This window comes from Arachis hypogaea, chromosome 14, assembly GCF_003086295.3.
Source record: "Arachis hypogaea cultivar Tifrunner chromosome 14, arahy.Tifrunner.gnm2.J5K5, whole genome shotgun sequence".
NCBI classification, from domain to species: Eukaryota; Viridiplantae; Streptophyta; class Magnoliopsida; order Fabales; family Fabaceae; genus Arachis; species Arachis hypogaea.
The window spans coordinates 132,805,811-132,817,844 of NC_092049.1; the positions used below are offsets into that span (position 1 = coordinate 132,805,811).

Genomic DNA, 12,034 nt, shown 5'->3' on the forward strand with positions numbered 1-12,034 from the left:
AATAATATTAGATAAGTAAAAGTTTCTGGTATTTGAATGTATAAGGATATGATTAATTGAATTTTGATTAATCACCTTTTTATTAGAAATAAAAAAATTTATAATCAAAAGTAAAAAAAATGGGTGAAGTTAGAATTAAATAATTTTGTATTTATTTGAAGCAAACACTTGTCCTTATGATGTGTTTTAAATGTTTATAGCTGTTAGTTGAAGAAGGTTCATCCACCTTTTTATTGAAATCCACTAACTCTTTATAAGAAGCATTCCTTCATAATTAATTATCCTACCTACTACATCCATCAAGAGAAACAAAAAGGCATAGAAAGATGTTTGGTTTTTTCAGAAACAAAAAGGCTAAAATATTCCTTTAAATTAAGTCTCCGTCTCTTTGGTTTTTTCATCTGCTGACTATTTTTTTCGAATAGAAGCTTTGTTGGCTTAGAAGATGTTTAAAGAGTTCGAATTTGGGCAAAAGGTAAACTAATAAAGTTGTGTAAATGAAGTTTTGCGTAAAGATGATATTATTATCCTCTATACATTTGTATAGTTTATTCAACGTATTAATCCCCTTTCTTTTAATTTCCTGAAGAAGTAGATGCATCGGAGCTTCTATTTTAAAATGGGTTGAAAAAGTAGATGCATGGAGCTTCTATTTTAATATGGGTTAACTTTTCAGAAGTAACTCAAGCTTGTATTATATTATTTTTTTTTTCTATTTTAGTTGATTATCTATTGATCGTACTTTTTATTTGTTATATATATCTATTTTTTTTAGAACTGATGATAAGTTTGTATTTTGGTTTAATTTACGGTAAATTTAATTTGAAACGGATACCATTATTTGATTTATGCATGCAACTATAAAACGGATTCCCTTTAAATATTTATGGAGGAAAAAAAATTTATCTTTATGATAGTATGATGCTCAACATTAAATTGTGAGTATAAGTAGATTGTACATGGATACCGTGAATATTTAGATAGTATGAATAATTTCAGAAATCTTTTAAAAGTAATATTAAATCACCGTAGAAAGTAAATATAGTTAATATAATTAGTAATCTCTATACTAAGTTGATTAATCTTATTCTGGTTCTGCTAATAAATGACTAATTAATGGTTTGGATTTAGCAGGTTTGTGAAGTTGCAGCTTTCTTTGAAATTATATGAAGTTGCAGAAAAATAGAAACTTTTTTAAAGAAAGAAAACTGCAATTATATTTCATCTCCATAATGAGGTTCATTACTTTACTTGTAATATTTATTACTTGATCTGAATGGAAACTTTGATGTGGCTAAAGTTCTAAGATAAGAGTCTCAATGAGAGTTCTTAATGACTTGAAACATTAGTTTCTGGCGGAATAACTGATGTACCTCAAGGTATGTTGTAGAAATACAAATATACATATACAATTATTGAGACTTATTTTTTCTTTGAATTTTAGGCTAAGAGTATGGATGATGTTTGGGAAGAAACAGTTGGTGTCGATGGCCAATTGTGGCTTTTGTGTCGTATATTTTTGAAATTTCAGGTTTCCGTCCTCTTTAGATTTACTTTTGAAGTTCATAGCGTTGATTATGAGCAATATATATATTTTGAACACCGTACTGTGGCTAAAAAGTTGCTCTCTTTTTTCTTTGTTTTGCATTTTCTGTCTGTATCCACTCTATTTTTGCGGCGAAGATATTCTTTTAGGATTTATGAGTGAAGTTTGCAAATGGATGATTGGAATAATCTGTGAATTGTAATGTTACAACTGTTTGGGAATTTGATCGCTTATTTTTTTTTGCATCACTATTTGTAATTGTAGCATCTTGTGATTTTGTATTATCCGTATGACAATATTTGTTTTAGCCTATGCTTGCCAAATTCTTGAATATTTTTGTGTGCATTAATCTGTGCATACTCTCAGTATGTAAGCATCTCTAGTTCAAGATTCCAAAATAAACACTCTATAATATGAATTTAAAAGAGTTTTCGTTGATGTCAGAATACTGAAGGCAGTGTGGCTATTGAAAGTTCAAAGGCTGCTGAAATTGTTCTTAGTGAAATTATTCTGGCATCAAAGGTTCACTGCATAGTATTCACTGAATGAATTGCACAGACTTGATATTGGCACTACCATGGAAGAGGTACTGATCATAGCTTCTCCTTGATATGCATGTATAATAAAATTGGAATGGCAATATCATTTCATAGGCTAATGATCTTTTTCTCTATGTATGTTCTTGGTTTTAAACATTTGTTTTCTTTTGTGCCAGTTGTAAGAATGTTTCCATAAAGGTTCTCTTATGAGCAGGGGTGCACTCAATAACATTTCATCCGGATGGAAGAATTGGACATGAAGATGCCTTAAAGGTAAAGGATTGTGAAAGATAATATAATATAGCACTTGAATAAGGATAAAAAGAGTCATTTAAAAGTGTCAAAATGATATATTGTTGGTGTATTCATGGGAGACTGTTAAGCTATTATTTTCAGTGGCAATTTTATGAGTTTTTAGGTACCAAATTTTTTATTTTCAATAGAAATTTGAGAAATTACATATGTATTTATTAACTACTGTATAAAATTAATAAACAATTTGAATTGAATTTTGAAATAATATTTTTTAAAATAATATGACATGTAGAGAAGAAAGGATAAAAATATTTGAATGTTATATCATTTTATTTTGACTAATTGGATCCAACACTAAAATAATATTTTTTGTTTTGCTCCAATAAAAAAATGGAAGTTTGAACTTATATTTCAGTAATAAGCTTCAATGTATAGTTATATGCATATCATTCTTGACTTACTTCAAAGTGCTAACACGGACAAATTGGGAGAGATTTGAGCCCTTATACTAAATCCAATCACTATGAGGTCGTGAATATTATATGCGCCACTTTTAATATGCTTATTTTTTTATTATTTATAGTGAAAATCTGTTATGGCGCTTGGTAATTTTGCAGGGACTTTTCATATTTTTCTGATTAGAGGACTTGCGAGAGATAGTAAAATCCAAGAAGATAGTGTTCTGGAGGCTGAAGTTGAGATGTTCAAGAAGATTTAAGATCCAAGTGAGTGATTTGTATATTTATCCAAAAGTTTTAGATGTTTTGGACATTGATTTTATATGTTATTTTGAACTTTGCATTAAGCCTTTATGTTAAAAGCTTTGTATCTTGATCCTTGGTTAGGGAATCAATTTTGCTTTTTTATTGGTGCCTATTATATCAACAGGGTGTACCTTTCATGGGTTTTCTATTATATTTTATTTAATTTTCATTATTTTTTGTGTATATTTTCTTTGTTACAATTTTGGATTTCTATGTTTTTCATTTTGGGCCTGACTATGTTAAGTGTTAGGAATGCTATAAAGCACATTTGCTTTAATTTTAATTTTTTTATGATTTTTCTAGTGTTCTTTTGATAACTTCTGCTAAGCCGTGTTGATAGAGATTGAATTTTTAGATGCAGAATAGGATACTTAATGACAATCTTCTAATTAGTCTTCAATTTATTACTCAGTTGAGGAAATGAAAACTTCAAAAAATGAGTTGTCTTATATGCCATTTGATTTTCCTTTCATATGAATTTAATCATTGTGAAATATTCTTATTTCTTCTGATATGGTGAATCCTGCCCGTTTGTATATTTTTAATTTCAATAAGAATTTACAAATGGTAGTTAATTTGTTTGAAATCCTAAAAAGATTCTTCTACTTCTTAAATTTAGTGAGCATTTCTTAAATTTAGTGTGCATTTTTTTTCTGTATGAATCAGGTACTAATGGGAGAATAACAGGTTGGTTTAGCAAGATATTCTTTTTCCACATATTTTTTAAAGAATATAATCTTTTGTCATGTTTTAGCAAGATGTTCCAATAAGAATATACGCTTAATTATATTTCTTGCATTTTGTTGTTGTTTTGGGCCTTAGGCTCTTTAATTTGATGTATGAGTAGTCTTAATTTACAATGGTGAAAAACTTCCGTTCATGATATTCATTAGGTTTTTTTCTTTTCTTAATGTCAATCCTTTTGGCCTCAAAATATTCAGTGGCTTAAAATTTATATATATTGCAAAATCACAATCTAGGCAACTATCTAGGCTGACAACGTTCAAGTTTCCCATTGTTCACTTACCTAAGAATAAGGATAATATTTTCCTTAAAGTGATTTTGATGATTTGATATTATTTATGTTTATCTTTGTTATCTTTCAAGTACAAATATATTCATTTAACATTAGAAATCAAAATTATTGGTTACTGCAGTCTATTGCTTTTGCAAGTTTATTAGTTACAATGTTGCTATTGTTGCTAATCAATGTTGCTAATCAATGATTTGTGACTTAGGGATCGGACAAAGAAAATATTTAAATGTAATTCTGATATGAATTTATTTTTCAAGTTCCTAGATTTGATTATAAGCTGGTTTTTTAATTACTGAAGACTGAAGTATCTTGTTGGGAGCAACCTCTGTGATGGATGACACAGATTGAGGTTAGTTTAACCTATTTAGTTTTTTATTTTGTTGTGTTATATCTCTTTTGTGATGATACTTGAGTTTAGGGTGTTATCCTTATTATCGAGTAAATATCAATTATAATTCATTTATCCTTTTTAGATATAAGACATATAATCTAACATGTGCAACCTAGGCATAGTTTCATCCTCTTTAGTTTTCTAAACATGAAAGTTTCAAGGAATAATTGGATTTAAGGAAAATGTTGCTAATGGTCATACTAACAATATGTCGGACAAAATGGTATTAAGTACCTGATTTGTGCACGGAGATGATTCAAACTGATTAGTATCTTAAAGAAACATTCTCTACCACCAGACAAAGTGCTGAAGATCCATGATTCAGTTTGGTTACATTATTTCAAAAATAACTCAACTCATTTTTATATCAAAGATCATTGTTGATGCATTCAGCAAACATTCCTGAAGACTTCTTTGAATACCACATTATCCGTCTCATTCTTTTTCTTCTCATCATGACTTAGTAGTATCTTAAGTCCTTCTTTGTTTGTGACTCTAGAAACTGCAACATATAGCTAACCATGCGTAAAAACAGGCTTTTTGAGTAAGAGTCCAACTTTTGACAATGATTGACCTTGACTTTTGTTTATAGTCATTGCATAAGATACCATTATAGGAAATTGTCTCCGTTGGAATTTGAATGGTATTCGATGATCGGATGGACTTAAAATCATTCTTGGGATGAACACTCTTTGTCCTTTGTTTTTTCCTGTGCTACTTTGTGCTTCTATGATGTGTTTTCCAAGCTTGGTGACAACTAAGCATGTACCATTGCACAATCCTGCCGAGTGATCAATGTTCCTAAGTAGCATTATAGGGGTTCCAACCTTTAATGTCAACTGATGGTTTGGAACACCCGAGCAATTGATTGTGTTCAGGAACTCAGGAGTGTGTATGGATGCCAGTAAATCATTATTAGACTCTGTTGGGCATGCCTTATCAGAACTATAATAGGTATGTGCTTCAGTGGGATTTAAGCTCATCATGTAATTGTTTATTTCTTCCACAATTTGCAATGTTGGTGCAAGTATTGCTCGGTCTTTTATATGTTGATCAGGATTTTTCCCTGAAAATAGTTCTGGATAGGTTACCTTACAGATTGCCTCTATTAGGTCATCCCAGTTCTTTACCAGAATGTCATCTGGGATTTCAATTCTTTCACCTGAATCTCTAGGTGTACCATAACTTCCGTCACCAATACTTAGAATCCAATCAGCAAATTACTTCAAGTCATGTGACCTTTCAGTGGAATCACCTACTCTCAATCTCATGTTTTTTGTGAGGGTCAACAACTGACAGCTATTCCAAATATACGATGAGTTTATTGTGGCATTAACGATTTCCTGCCTAGTTCCTTTTGGGATCACTGGTAGTATTTGTCGAAAATCACCTCCAAATACGACTGTCTTTCCTCCAAATGGCTCCATTTCACTGTTCACATTCTTGAATCTTAGAATGTCTCGCATCATCCTGTCAAGAGCTTCAATGCAGTACCTATTTACCATAGGAGCCTCATCCCAAATTATTAGTTTTGTTTTTATCAACAATTCAGCCAAGGCGTTCCCCTGTCTTATATTGCATGTGGAGAATTCATCCAAATTGAGTGGAATTGCAAAACGTGAATGTGCTGTCCTGCCACCGGGTAATAGAAGTGATGCTATCCCACTTGATGCAACCGTGAGTACAATTTGTGATTGAGATCTCAATGCAGAAGCTAATGTTTGCCAAACAAAAGTTTTTTCAGTCCCACCATAACCATATAGGAAGAATACTCCACCTTTCCCACTATGAACTGCCTCCATTATTTTTTCGTACACCATCATTTTCACATCTGTCAGTTTTTGCAGATAAGTAATATAATTCGCGGCTAGTTGCCTTCTGTCATACCGCAGTTCATCACAAATTAACCTGTTAACGCCATCTGCTATTAGTTGATGGTTCGAACATTGACTCATATCTGGTACTGGCATTGGTGGGTAGTCTCTAAGGCTCTTGTTGTAACTGTTTAGCATATTTTCAATTTGTATGAGTGTTAGCTCCTTCAACTCATCGTCTGTAAGAACTAAATCTGCGTGCATAACAGGAAAATCCAAATCAGTGCAATGTAATAACTCACCTATGTGTGGAAAAATTTCTCTATGACTTATATAAGGATTGTAATAGCCAAGCTGACCATATTAAGTATCTGATTTGACTTACAATTGATAACACAATTTTTCAGGACAGGACAATTTATTACAAATTAAAAATGTTAGTCTAATTAGCATAAGACCTTTTTTTTAAGTTAATGATATATTTGTCACAAATTCCTATCCCTCACCATTAATTGGTTATCCTTTTACTTTATTTTCCTATAAATTTATTGCAACTGTATTTTGATTAAACATTACACAATTATACAAATATACAGATTCATGAAAATTACTTCATTATTATATTGTGGTTGGTTGGAATAGCAAAACTGTTGTGATAAAATTTATTGATTAATTACTAAAATATCATTTTTTACCTATTGAGATAGCGAAAATATCTAATTATGATAAACATGAATTGAAGTAACAATTGATACCTGGATTATCAAGTAGTCTTCTCTGCCTATGAAGTATGTCATCACATAGTAGAGTCCATGTTTTTTCCCATACATGTTCTGGTCTATCCATTGAATTAGAAAATAAAAGTGTAGCAAAGAGCTTTCTCAGATACGCTCCAGATCCCCAATGGCTACTTCTTCTATTGCATCAATATATTCCTTGTCATCATCTAGAAGACCACGTGCATAACATGCCTCTTTAAATGAGGAATAAACAACACATCTACGGTTCTGATATCTTCATAGGAAGTTGGTCCCTTCACAAAATTAAGGAGTAGTCTGAGGTAGTAACTTTCACCCGAACCTGGAGGCACAAAGAAGATTCTTCCAATAACATTATGTGTTTTTCGAGGCAACCACACCCTTCTTTTGCTTTCCATACAAATTTTGTAGGGAGTTCTGCATATGTCAATGACCTAGCCTCCATATAACCCTATTTGCTTGAAACCATCCAATGAACATAGATTCCTTGACGGATGCTTGTTTCACCACATCATCTAAATTTTCATGGTCTTTAAATATCACATTTTGTTCATCGGGTAAGTGAAAACCTAATCTCACAACAGAAGGATCTCTATAATGGATGTTATACCCAAAAATTCTCCAGGCTGCTTCACATGGAGATATGTATCTACAATCATAATACATGCTCACTTCATCGTATTCATCCAACTCGGTGTTTGATGTAGCACTTTTATAGAATGAGGCTGTGACAGGTCATGTCCTTTATTCACATATTTGAATAAATACTTTATTGACCTTGATTGGTTGCACCACTCAACATTTATATGAGCCCCATATCTCATAAGTAAGAGCCTATTATGAGGGACCACATAACGGTTATCAAGGTCAATGCCAGACTTTTTAATTGTTCTTCCATCTTCCCTACGTCTATATACCGGATAACCTTCATCGTCGACGGTTGTGTTATCAACAAATTTCTTGGGAAGTGACGAATGCATTTACCATCCTCCATACACGGTGAATCTTTCTTAACCAAACCACATGGGCCGTGCATTATGTGCTTCTCCACTGCTTCAAAGTAATCTGTATCTGTCTTCTTATCTGGTATCTCAGCTGATATAATTCTGTCAATGTCTTTTGCTGTTGGATATTTGTCATCCTTATGGAGAAATAGTAGTATATGTGCATGTGGCAATCCACGTTTTTGAAATTCAATTGTGTAAACAACTGCAAAATCCATTAATGAAAATTTAATTAAATAGTGTATGTGTAATAATACGTATATTGATAACATGAAAGGTTTCTAGTGACTGTGATTAGTAAGATTAGTAAAAGTTTACCTGCACTCACTTTCCCAAATATCTTGTTGGCTCTAATATCTTTAATAGTATCTAGTTTTGCCTTGAAAGTTCTACAAACAATGTCAGGTCTATCTTCGGGATTCAACTCTCTGTCTTTAGAAAGTCTTCAACTTCAGGCCACTTAGGATTGCATGTGAAGGTAATGAAAAGATCAGGATAACCCACCACCTTACAAATAGCCATTGCATCTTGATAATTCTGTATCATATATCTCGGACCCCCCATAAATGAAGAAGGCAATATAATATGTTTGCCACATGATGATGGTGTGGTTTCTCCACTGAAAACTGCTTCCTTTATTCCCTTGTACATTTCACATCTGAATTTAGCTTGCTCTTGACGTATATAGTTCAACCTGACTGATTCAATCATAGAATATCCGTCAACCAAAAATTGTTGGAATAGTCTTCTTGCATATAAGAGGGGAGATCCATCAGCTAATCTTTCTTGAATCCTAAATGCGAAAAACTCCCTCATTGACACCTCTTGTCGTCCTTTCCCACCACTATGATTCCGCTTATTAAGAAGTATATCTTCTTTGTAACCATCTTCCCCATAAGGAAATAACAAAGGATATTGTAATCCCAAATAAGATGGATTGAGTTGATTGATCCTTTGCAATCTTCCACTTTGTGTCTCAACTACAATGTCTCGATCAGTCTTATCTATATCAAAATCTCCAACAATCAAAGCAGCCACTTCATCGGTTGAGGGTAAGTTATATCTTCTACCATCCTTTCTTCTTTTGCCGAGTAGCCTAAGCTTGATTGAGTTATTTGAATCCTTAGCAACTAAATCCCTGACCATACGAAATGCCTTGACCAAAATATTATTGTCATCAAGCATTTTTTTTCAAATCTCTTACAATATCTTCATGAATCTGCTTGTTCTCTTCACCCCTACGGCAGCAAATGAAGTATAATATTATAATAGCAGCATATAAATTACAATGTTTTGGCTGTGAAAATTTTAATTAATAATGCGTTAATCAAAAGATGACAAACCTGATGGCAGCGATGCGGTTTTGGACTTCATTTTGTGTATCAAATACATACAATTGTGCAAATTTGGCCATACTTCCTTCGGGTGGTATGAGACTACCCATTAAATGATAGTTCTCACCAAAGAGAATGAAAGTTGGTGGTCCTCTGGAATTATTCCTGCCACGATCTATTTTCGCACCCATGGATGTGAACTGGAACATGCTATTGTAAGATCTAATATTTTCACGAAAATGCTTGCTCTTTGGACCATTACCGTATAACAACTCATACAACACTTTAGGAGCTTCTTGTAAGTGTGGAACTTGGACTTGTCCTCCTTTACAACATAGAGTGAATTTAGGTTGGCCTGTGTTATAATTTTTGTTTGACCTTTCGTCATACCAGAAAAGAGCATTACAATGCTCACATTCATACACTGCATCCCCATGTGTAAATACTCTGCAAGCAGCAAGAAGGATTAATTAAGTCGATACGATATTATTAGGAATGTCTTAGATTTTTTATGTTTGTGTCAGTAAAACATGTTTTATCTAGTACGTACCGCCTTCTTTAGATTTTGTTTTTTTAGTGGTATTGGAAGATCTTAGGCCAGATCTTGTACCTACATCATTTTAAAAAATTTCACAATGTTAGTTTTATGTTAATGAATTTATTGATAATTGACACATTCTTACTAATAGACGAAATGTAGAAATCTGCTCATAACCTAATGACTGTTGTTCATTAATCCTATTATTAATATGATAAGAAAATGAACCATGACTTCTATGTTTATTTGATTCTTAGTCAATTACTCATAAACTAGCTATGAATAGTTATAGGAGGATATATCTAAGATAACAAACAATTGTCTTTACCAATTTCGAACAGATCCTAAGCATTGAAAAATACTATCCACAACACAGAAAAGTGGTTCGTTGGGTATGATTTTAATTTCATATAGATATATTATTAACTCCTAATTTAAAAGAATTAATTATGAATACCTTGTTTGTGGATTCTGGTCTCATTTTGTCTTGAAGCATTTAATTTCAACCTTCTGCTCCTCCTGGCATTTCTAATTTCTTCTATTTGGTTTGATAGTTTTAGTACACATATAGGCAACATTATCTTCATAAAAAAGAAGTATGGCCTCATTTATATTTTTTAAAAAAGGATGGTCAGTGTTTCATGTACCTCGTGCATAGTTCTTCTGTTGTGCTTTATTATCCGCCATACTATTCACACTAATAGTGTTTGATATTTTTGTCTTGCTAGATTGAACTGAGTCCACTCTATCTTGAATTATTCTTGGACCACTTGAATCTGTATTTTGAAATGCACTGTCTCCATTATTAACTATAATTATCTCTTGCATAATTTAAAGTAATAATATAAAGATTTAATTCATTTAGCTTACATTGAATTGCAGTCCAATCCATGTTGCTTTGGTTCGATATAGTTATATCTGCTGTACCTGTTAACCAAAAATAGATCTCTCTTTTATTGAGATACAGATTGGTTCTCTTTAAGAGCACAAAAAACCTGATTATCTATATATGATTTCAGCAATTCAGGTTGAATGTTATCTGGTCATACAAAATAAATTTTACCTTTCTTACTTTGAGATACACTGGTATTCTTTTGTTGAGCTCGTTTCGATGCTCTTTGCATCCTAGCATGCTTTGCAAGGTCTGAATATCCAAAAGTTAATTTGTTTACCCGATATGTACTGGTAGATAAGTATTTGGTGAATTGTTTACAATGTATTTCATTACCTATCATTGGAATTTCTGGTGCTAATGTATCAGTTGATTGAAGGGGAACCTCATTCAGATTATACTGTCCATTGCTGACATTCTCTCCCACCCTTATGGCTAGGTCTACATTCCTTCCATTACTAACAAAACAAAGGCTGTTTTCCTTATCCTCTTCATACATTTTCTTTGCATTGTTATGTACGCAATCTATAGTGCCTGCATTACGAATTCAAGGTTAACCCGAGTATTTTTTGAAAAAAATTCTGTAGCCTTTTAAATCTGTATCTAAATAGTAATTACTTAATGGTATAGAACCCCTTGTTTGGCTAAGTCCCTCCATGCTTCTTCCATTGAATTGTGACTGTCCTGTAGATAAGAATATGAAAATATCAGTGCCTGAATGGAGGACCTGCCACCATATTTTTCATGAATGAAAATTATCGTAACAATAATTTTTTTGACCACATGACAAAGTAAATACATTAAGAAAATCTGCACTAATTTTTTGGCACCTGTATGTGTTTATATAACCCAGGTTTTAACGTGTTTTGCTTTTTACATTCAGCAGTTAATGAAAAATTCCCACAGTTTGTCCAAGATTCCTCACTGTCAGGATGCATTCAGTATAAGTATATACTTCTTAAGCTTAAATCTAATCCAATACATGAACATATATATATATATATATATATATATATATATATATATATATATATATATATATATATATATATAACTTAAATTAAAGCCTCTAATGTATATGTAACTAAGACGTTAAAATAAAGTCTCTAACTTAAATTAAGTATTAAAAGGGTATTACCTTGTTGACATGCTCCATCAGTACG

At 32.1% G+C, this 12,034-nt stretch overlaps 1 long non-coding RNA gene across 6 annotated transcripts in view; it reads left to right on the plus strand.

Moving 5' to 3' along the window:
* Positions 1-220: 220 nt before the first annotated feature.
* LOC114925157 (uncharacterized) overlaps positions 221-12,034 on the plus strand; it is a 34,571-nt gene continuing 22,757 nt past the window's right edge. For 2 of the 6 annotated variants that reach the window (XR_011871399.1, XR_011871404.1), the window contains exons 1-5: positions 221-475; positions 590-2,132; positions 2,262-2,358; positions 2,958-3,065; positions 4,398-4,489. This is a non-coding gene — a long non-coding RNA (uncharacterized lncRNA). The remainder of the gene's footprint in view (positions 476-589; positions 2,133-2,261; positions 2,359-2,957; positions 3,066-4,397; positions 4,490-12,034) is intronic. The other 4 variants (XR_011871400.1, XR_011871403.1, XR_011871402.1 and 1 more) reach the window with 4 other exon arrangements.